This window comes from Ipomoea nil, unplaced genomic scaffold (genome assembly GCF_001879475.1).
Source record: "Ipomoea nil cultivar Tokyo-kokei standard unplaced genomic scaffold, Asagao_1.1 scaffold1576, whole genome shotgun sequence".
NCBI classification, from domain to species: domain Eukaryota; kingdom Viridiplantae; phylum Streptophyta; class Magnoliopsida; order Solanales; family Convolvulaceae; genus Ipomoea; species Ipomoea nil.
The window spans coordinates 625,913-636,896 of NW_017618004.1; positions in this window are offsets into that span (position 1 = coordinate 625,913).

Below are 10,984 nucleotides of genomic sequence, written 5' to 3' on the forward strand. Positions count from 1 at the left end.
TCAGTGTTTTGTTGCATTCTAGAAAAGTGTCTTGGTGTGTTTGGTTCATTTTTTGGAAAATGAGCATAATTATTTTTAATTTTAAATATTTAAAATATACAATGATGGTGGTGGTGGTAGTGGTGAGTGGTGGTGGTGTGGCGGTGGGTGATTGGTTGTTCCACTGCGGCAAACAAAAAATGACTTCCATAAAAAAAAGTCATTTTTTAAAAAATCCCCTATATTTTTCATTGACCATACCCCTATTTTCCATTTTCATTTTTCCCCTCTAGTCAAACACTGAAAACCAAAAAAATGATTTTTAGAAATCATTTTTCGCGTTTCCAAACACACCCTAAATTTTTATTTTTCTTGAAATTCAAATATCTTTTTGAATTATAGAATATGAAATTATTATTAATGTTTAACAGTTTACATATAAAATTATCAATGTGTAGTAACTATATATGGTATTAAGTAGCTTTCAAATTGGCAATAGTGGTAACCAGATCAATAATTCGGGGGTAAATTAAATAGAAGAGGTGAAAAAAATAATGATTAATGTTAGTAAATGATGATAGTGATAGAGGTATTTTTTTATTTTCTTTTTTTCTGAAAATATAGTGATAGAGGTATTAATTTTGTATATGGTTAGGTTCGTATTAGGTAGGTAGATGGAATGAGTAAGATATCAACAATTATTATTGTGTGGATCATACTATTAACTAATTTATATTCGTTTTCAAATATATAAAATGTACTTTTAATATATTAAAAATATACATTGTATTCAGTAAAAGTATATTATTTTGTATAATGTACATTCACTACACAAATAATGTACTTTTAGTATATTAAAATGTACTTTTTGTTATAGTCCACACATCACTGTGTGGACCAATAATTTGCCGAATATCTACTAACTATAATAAAACCCAATAATGTTAGGGTTATATATAATGGAATAAAATGTGTGTTAGTGTTATAGTTGCATTAAAATTTTGTACCTTATATTATTTTTCATAAACTGATGCAAGTAATTTTCAATGTTATCTTTCATTTTTTAAAAAAATAATTCTTAATATTGTTAAATCTAGCTGTTAAGTTATAATTAATTAGAATTAAAGATATGTTAAAATGTTAATGTAGTTGATTTTATTGATAACTTATACATTTAGTTTTGATTTCTTGTACTTTTACAAATACATTCTAATTTTACCATTTTCTTCTTAGTTTTCCTACACCATTTCAATCCTTATGATTTGTTATTAAAAAAATATATTAAAAAAAAAAAACCTTTCTGTTGATTTTGTTGAATTTTATTTTTTAACTGCTTAATTTTTTTGTGGTGTTAGTATATATAAAAATTGTAGTTCAAATCTTGTGACAATTAAAAACAAATTAATATTTTCTCTTTCATTTCTTTGAATTTCAACAAAATGAAGTAATTTATTATTCAACTACATATAATTATATATTTGATAGCGTAAATAGTTGTATATGATTGATGAGTATAAAATTCTAAACAAATTAATAATTTAATTACCAATTGTGTGTGATATTATAGTAGTTTTTAATTTATTTTGATAATGTAAGTATACACATTATTTTTAACGTTGGATATTTATTTAGTTGCGCAACGCACTATTTAACTAGTACATATAGATAAATGATAACAAAAGTAGTAGATAAATAAGTTTTGAGATACGTCATACATATGAATGTCATGCATGGATAAGTATGAACGTAATATGTAATATATATATATATATATATATATATATATATATATATATATATATAGAGAGAGAGAGAGAGAGAGAGAGAGAGAGAGAGAGAGAGAAAGAGAGAGTAATGATAGTAAATTAGTACCGAGTAACGGTTAAGCTATCTGCATCCCGAAATACTCATCATTATACAATGGATCATAATCCACGTTGCAAGGTAGAGGCTAGTTACATAAATGTTGAACTTTAGTATATTGAATGCGGATTTTTTTGAAAATTCATTTTTAATGTACTCATGTTCATTTTTAGGTATGTAGTAAGCTTTAATGTTCTAAAAATAAACATTTATCAATAGCTAACATTATAATTTGCCCCAAAATACTCTAGCAAACACTTATATGAGACCATCTTACGCATTCTTGTTTATGAGACGAGTCAGATTATATTGTAGACAACTGGATATATATGTGTAAGTATTACAATTTTAACTATAAGTATTACAATAATATTTATCATTAGTAACAATTTATTTTAACCTAAATAGTATCACAATTTCACATATAATAAGTATTACAATATCTATCATAAGTAATTAACGATATGATTTATTTTTAATTCCAATTGGATGGTATTAAATTTTTTACAACAAGTATTACAATTTCTTTCATAAGTAACATTTCACATATAATTATTGCAATATTTACATTAGAATTACACTCTATAAATATCAAAATTCAATTATAAGTATTACAATATTTATCATTAGTAACAATAATTTTACCCTAAATAGTATCACAATTTCACATATAAATATTACAAGAAAAAATTTCATTTTTGGTCCCTTGACTATTGTACATGTATCAAAGTTGGCCCTTAACTATTAATATTTTCAAACTAGGTGCATGCATGACTATGTAATTTGTATCACATTTGGTCATGCATTCCAATTTTCTGGTCAAGTTTTCGACAAACTATTGCCGGAATTTCAACAAAAAATAATATCTTCTAATTAAAAGAGTATTTTCAACAATATATAGTTGGTCTGAAAATTGGACAATAGGACCAAATGTTATACAAATTACAAAGTGCATGCATCTAATTTGAAAATATTAATAGTCAAAAAGTAAATATGATACAAATTACATAGTCATGAAAATCTATGGCGGCTTTGTAATTTCTACCATATTGTTAGTGTGCCGATTGTAATTGGGCAGTTTAGGAATTTAGGTAAATTGCGGTTGATAAGAACATAGTAGACTGATTCGTGGTGTAGAAAAAAACAAAGGCATTATATATATTGAGATGCAGGTGAAATATAATGTGAGAAATTGCATGCATGGGTGTCACATAATTAAGATGATAAGAATATAGCTGTTGGCACAGTATTAATGTATAAGCGTTGAGGCCATTTTTGCCATTTTGCTTGATGACAAGCATTTGTTACATCACTTATTACACAAATTTGGAGTCTTGTTAGATAAGCATTTGTTACATGACTTAGTTGGTTTGTCATGTCATATATATAGCCTTCCAGCTTATCAGTCTGCCAATTTAAAGAGTCTAAGAAGGCAAACTCTAGTTTGTAGAGTCGTCCTAACTCTAAAATGTTGTTGGTAAGAGTCAAACTACCATACCTTATTACTGAAGTGATGACTTAAGGTAAGTGGTCTATCACTTGAGTTAATTTCATAAGACACTTTCGGCATTTCTTTAATTTTTGGATAACCCACAATTTTTTTTTTTTTTTTTTTTTTTGTGACGAAAAAACTCGCAACCCCTACTTGAAGGTATACGTGCACAAGGTAAATCACTAATAGATTATATTGACCCAGGTAGTCCGATTAAAATAACTCAATAATTAAAAGATAATGTATAAAGATAAAGGTAATAAACGTAAAGACTGCAAGAATGTAGGTCACGGAGATAAAATTTATTAAGACTTGTGTAATGTTACTACAAGAGAGTGAATGAGATATCCTAATGAGACAAAGAGGAGTGTTCTTATACTAAGCCGCACTCCAACCGCTCTTGCGAGAAAATGGAGGGTAGTTTGGACCTCTTTGACCAGATCTAACGCCTCCACTACGCACGCAACAACTGTCCATGAAGCCACGGAGGCCGTGTCCAAGAGCTCGTCCTTAGACCTCCTTAAGGCGCGGAGCTTAAGGCTCTACATGGGACCTCTGAGGTGCATTTGGCGTGGGACCTCCGAGGTTCAGTTGGCGTAAGACCTCCGAGGTGCACTTAGTATGGGACTTCCAATGTGCACTTAGCGTGGGACTTCCAAGGTGCACTTAGCCTAGGATCTCCAAGGTGCCAAGCTCAAGATTTAACCTTGGCCCCGAGTTTGGTCAAGCCTGCTCCACCGAATTGATTTGCTCCGGACCCACTTGTAATATATATATTTATCACTCGTCCTCACTCGCTGAACTGCGAGAGTATCTTTTGTCCTTTTACATTTTAATATGGATAGGAGAAGTTCTTTCACCTACCTCATCAAATTTCGTTAAATTCTTATAAAGCTATGATCTTAAATTAGTTCTTAGACCTACTTTCATTTCACATTTTTAAAAAGTTTTTGAATTGTCCTTCGTCAAGCAGTCAAGCTTACATACCCTTCAAGAGGTACAAAAAAGTGTAACATTTATCATTGTGTTCCCAAAAAACTTTCTATAAACAATAATCTATCTTTGAAGAGATAGACATTCAAGAACTGCAATATGTATCATTATGTTCGGAAAAGTTTGTATTGAAGTACATTTGCACGATAAATAATTTAAGAGTATTTCAACAGTAATAAATAATGTATCATTAAATATTAGTTGTAAACACTGAAATTTTGATTAAAATGATTATTTTTTATTAAAATATATATCTGAATATATTTTAGATCATATTGATATTATCTAATTCGTAATATCAAAAGAGTTTGAACATACCGATATAGCATTTTGGAAAATGTTCGAGGGAACAAGGGAACTCAAATAATAAACCACTAGTGTCCATCATATATAATTCATCAATGGTTGATGATATACATACATACATACATATATATATATATATATATATATATATATATATATATATATATATATAACATATTTTTATTATACTTATGGTAAATCTTTATAACTATTATAAATTTTAATTTATAATTTTATTTTGATATAAATAATACTTATTGTTATCATCATTAAAATAATTAATATTTTATAATAAATTTATGTTTATGTTTTTAAAAATAAACCAAATAAAAATATATAATTTTTTACTTTCCGTCAAATACAAAAAAAAAAAAAAAAAAAAAAGGACTTTTTTTAACGTTCAAAACATATAGGGTTGGAGAGGAGAAAAAGGGGGGAGGAAGACATTATTTGGAGAGAGAGTTACTCCAAAGAATGTTCCCCAGAGCGCGTGGCACCATGGGCGGATCCAAAAAAAATTCAGTGCCGACAAAACATTAAAACAAGAGGGATAGCTTAAAAAAATAAAACATTTAAAAAGTTAGCCATAAATATTGTTAAATATGAGCCAAAAATAAAAAAAAATCAAAACTTTATAAAAATATTTATAACAAAATATGAAACATAATTAATTTGATAAAATAATTCTAGTAGAAAACACATAAACTTTATAAAAATATTTATAACAAAATATGAAACATAATTAATTTGATAAAATAATTCTAATAGAAAACACATTAGAAATTAAACATCTCATTATTAATATAAAAGTGTATATATATATGTGTGTGTGTGTGTGTGTGTGGGGGGGGGGGGGGGGGGGAATCTCACCATTAATTTTTTTTTTTGTTCAAGCCATTCAAACCCCTGACCTTAGGCTAGCACGTGTCCTTATTTCTTGTTAACATTAACTATTTTCTTTTACTTATACTAAACCTTGTACTATATACATGTATATATATACAAAAGTTATATATGGAATATGAGTGAGGTAGGTGGAGTGGGGGCAGCTGCCCCCAGGCCACTATAACTCCGCCCCTCTGTGGCATGTGTCACTCACACGCCAAAATGACGCGCAACATGGTGGGGGATAGCTTGTCCCCCACCATGCTTTTTTTTTATTATTATTATTATTATTATACATTTCACTTGATAGTCACAAATTTGACCGTTGAGTGTGTATTTGCTTTTTTTATTATTATTATTATTATTATTATTATTATTATTATTATTATTATTATTATTATTATTATTATTATTATATCATTGTATATATATCCTCAAATTTACAATACTCCTTAATTTTTATTCAATTTTTTTTTTTTTTACTTTTTTGTATTTTAAATTTTTTTTATTGTTTTGTATTTTTATTTATGTATTAAATTTTGAGTTTAATTTAAATTTTGTAGACATATATATTTTTATTTAATTTCGAGTTTAATTGATTGGATTAAATTTATTAAATTATATTTTATAAAATTAAAATATATTTTATTTCGTTATTTAAATTTATTTTTATTTAAAATTAAAATTATAAAGTTGAAATTAGTAATTATAGAAAAGTGAATAAAATAACATATGATGTGTAGGAGTGTGAAGCAGTATGATTCACAACAAAGGGAGAAAACGGGAGAAAGATTATAGAGAAAAGAAGAGAAGAGAATTCTATGATGATGTAGAAGAGTTGAACCCACAAAATAAAGAGATAAGGAGAGTATCATTGTGGATGTACTTATTGTTTTGTTCTAGAAGGCCACATTGAATCTTATCCAATTATGAAATTTGTGATACTGTGCTAACTGCTTATCTGGAAAAAGATAAATGAAATATAAGTACAAGTCTAGGTGGGAATCACTTATCAAACCCCAAACTGCCCAAAGATAAAGGATTACAGATTGTGGCAGCAAAAAAAAACAAAAAAAAAAACAAAAACAAAAATAAAAACAAAAACAAAACAAACAAACAAACAAATAAACAAACAAACAAAAACAAATGTTTCTTTAGCTCTTAATTTTAGTTTTTATGTATTTAGATGGTTTAAACAATCTTTTGAACACTTTTACAAGCACTTTCGTAAATAGTTTAAATGAAATAACTATGGAAACCTTATGTTTTATTACTAAATTTTAAAATTTTTTAATTTTAAATTTTATTTTTAATTAAAAAATAAAAATAAAATTAAAAAAAATTAAAAAAAAAAAACAATAAAATCGACGCCTAAACTCCCTAGGCGCTAGGCGCCCCTCTTGCCGCCTAGGGGGGCGCCTAACGTTTTTTGCAACATATATATATATATATATATATATATATATATATATATATATATATATATATATATGAAAAAGTTCAAATGCGCCGATGTCCTTAGGTGCGGCGAAATTTCAGAATACACCACAGTTTTAATAACATGCACCAACGATAGTGTAAGGGAAACACACCATAATGAAATGCAAAAAAAAAAAAAAAAACAAACAAAAAACAAAAAACAAAAAACAAAAAATACACAACAGACCCAAAAAAAATACACAATATTCCAATGGTGTATTTCCGAACACTGTAGGGTGTTTTTACTCATACCTAATGGTGTTGATAGTGTTAATTCCGACGTAAGCGATAAATAAAATAACACAAGACCAATTAAAGCAAGTAAAACTCTTTTATTGATCAAGGTGAAGGTCCTAAGTACAATCTACAATGGTTATTTCGAGGGCCGACTGACTGCGGTCGGGATGCTCTGAGAATAGCATATCGATCGTCCAAAAGTCCCCCACACTGTTGCAACCGCGGGTATTTATAGCCGCTCGGCCAGAGACACAAGTCCGGCCGTTCGGCATGTCCCCCACGTAGCAACCACGTGTCCTCTTCCCGGGAGCCCTGCCTATCAATGCGTAATGCTGCCACGTGTCTCTCCGCGGCTTTCTCGCCTAAGGGCTATCGCTCGGGTGATTCCCGGTCGACAACCGACCGAGATCTTCTAAGGAAGTCAGACCTGCAACCTGCATAAACAAGAGTAAAAAGGACGAAGGCATGTTGGTCGGGGTATTCCCTACCAAGTGTTTTTTTGGTGATGCGTACCTAATTTGTGTGTGTTTTTGTAGTGCATTTTCCTAACGTTGATGGTGTATATTTGTTGAACTATTGATGATGCCGCACCTAAAGACATCACCGCACTTGAACATTTCTCTCTCTCTCTCTCTCTCTCTCTCTCTCTCTCTCTCTATATATATATATATATATATATATATATATATATATATATATATATATATATTGTCAGTCAAACATGAAATATAAGAAAAATCGCAATTGTTATTTACAGTTTCGTGAGTGATGAAAGTTACCATTTTTATTCACAATTCTGAATTATTTAACCCAATAATAATATGAATAAATAAATGAATAATAAAATAGAAAAGACAACGAATATGTGTTGCGGGGACAATATTTGTATAAATAATAACTTTGTAAGATGATTACAAGTGAATGTATTGATCAAATGATGCCCCAATCAAGCCAATAATGAAGTAATTTATACTAAGGTTTCCTCCTAACCGTCCCCATGATAAGAATAGGGCGGGCGGTTGGATCCTCCTTGACCGCGTCCGCGCGTGTAGCACACAAAGCCGAGACCGCCCGGGCTGAGGCTGCCTTATGCCGCAGGCCCCAGGTCGAGGCCACCTTGGACTAAAGCTGCCCCAAGTCGAGGCCACCCCGGACTGAAGCTGCTCCAAGCCGAGGCCGCCACAACCCTGGGTCGTTTTTTTTGTCGTTCTCACTTCTCCTCGGGTCGATTTGGTCTCGATCGTCTCTAATATATCCCTCACATGGCATATATTTACTAGCTTTTTCAAAATAAGTATTAAAAAATAAATTGAATAGGAAAATTTTGCATCATTCATTTTTCCTTGTACTACCGAAATCTTTTGTCGTAGAGGAAGAAGATATTCCGTAGTAATTTATGCAAAGTGGGTCTCTCTTTTCGATATTCTTTTGCTTCATCTTGGAAGTTAGAAGAAAGAAATTAAAGAAAAGGACAGGATTGGAGCAGAGAAGCAAATTTTAATGTGCCTATTTAATTCATTAATATATATCTTTATTTCCCTTTCTATAATCAAAAGTATAGATATGCTTTACTCATCTTTTATTTTTTATTGCTAATACAAACTATAGGATGAATAATTTATGCAAAAGTGAAATCCAGAACTAAAATAAGGGGAAAATATAATGTTTTTTTTTTTTGTCTTACTATATTATTTGTTATATATAAATGTAAGGTTTATTTTTTAATTGGAAAAATAGCACTTTTTACCCCTGAGTTATATACTTATAGCACTTTTTCCCCCTCAATTATTTAGGTAAGCACATTAGCCCCCTCAATTATTCTAAAAGTGGTATTTTTTTCCCCCTGATATATTAAATTGACATTTATACCCTTAAAGTAAACATTTTATTTATTTTACTACTCCAACAAATTATTGCGTATACGTAGGGATGACCACGGTTCGATTTGAATTGAATCGGATACTAAAGCAATCGAATTAATAGTTTACGGTTATAATTCAGATCTAGAACCCAATATTTAAATGTCAATTTATTAAAATTATGTATCAAAAAAATTGAATCTTGAACCGTGAACCTGCGATTCCGGATCTGATTCGCGGTTTTGAACCGTCTTTATTTTAAAATTTTATTTTTTATTTTAAAATAGTCTAAATTCAACAATAAATGTATTTTATTTTTTCAGTTCGGAACATGAACCGTCCGTTCCGGTTCACGATTTTAATAAACTCTAAATATCGAATTTCGATTCTAAATTGTAATTGGAATATTTCGGTTTGGTTGCTATAGTGTTTGTTTAGTTTGAACCAAATTATGGTCATAATTTGTTGGAGAAAAAAATAAATTAAATATTTAATTTAAGGGTAAATATGTCCATTTAACATTTCAGGGGGAAAAACAACCACTTCAATAATTTAAGGGGAAAAAATGCTATAGGTATATAACTCAGGGGGAAAAAGTGCCATTTTCCCTTTTTAATTTGTTCAAATGTTGTCTCTTAGTTTTCAGGCAAGTTGTCAATTTGATTTCTCGTATGACATAAATTAATAATGTTATTTTTTAAATAAAAAATAATGTTATTTTCAATTACGATTTTATTAGGGCGAGCTTTATTGTAATTTGACTAATTTCATTTTACTCACTTTATTCTCTTCTCGTCTTTGTTGATAAATTGGTGAAGAGTGTTGGTAGCATTGTTGTCAATGACAAAGGTGTAGAATTTTAAGAAAATCTTATTTTTCTTGAAAATAAATAGTGGTAGTGTATTAGGACCTTGTGAACATATGAAAGAAATGTAAAATTACAAGAAAATTGTCATAAAATCCTAATTTGAGAATAATATTAAAATGTCCTATATTTCAATATGAATAGTTAAGAGATCAAAAGTACACTAATTAACTATTTATTAAAATTGATCTAAATAATGTGTATACATTACGCTCATCACAAAGTAAAGACATGAAAGCTTATGCAATATAATGTTGAAAAAGAAGCCATAATCTGATTCTAAGGTAAAGTTGATTTATTCCGTAGTCCCTACATTAAAGTTGTTGGGCCGATCCCAGGGGTTATAAGTTCTTGGTCATCCTTTCTGATCTGCTTTATATCTTGATTCAATTGGCCTAGACAGCCATTTAGGCGCTAGATATCCTTAGGCCATTACATATTCTGATGTAAGTGCTCACTTAGGTAACCGCCTGACTAGTCAATTGAGTTGATCAATTAGTCAAAAAAATCAACCAACTAGTCAAACAAGTCGTCCATTTGTCCTCTGTGATCTCCGCTATCTTCGTTGGACTTTGCACCCTCACAATCGTCCATCGCTCGGTTGCCTTTTATAGGTGTCAAAGCCCATCGTCGCAACTTTGGAAAGTTTGAATTTGGACTAAACTTTTAAGCTTTGGATTAAAGTTAGGCTTTAATGCTTTTATTAAGGAACTTATGTGTTACCGAGGCAGCAACTAGGTGCCTATCCACCGCCCAACCGATAAGCGTCTAACGCCTTTTACAACCCTGTGATTCAGTAGTCATGTGGGGGTGTGGGCTATATATATATATATATATATATATATATATATATATATATATATATATATATATCCATATATATATATATATATCCATAAAATCAAAACTCAGATTACAGACAATTCTCAGTTGCAGCATCATATATACATTTTTGAATATGAAGCAAAGCCCCATTTTCCTGCACTCAAACTTGCGATAAAAGGCTAGATTCCAATTTCTCTCACA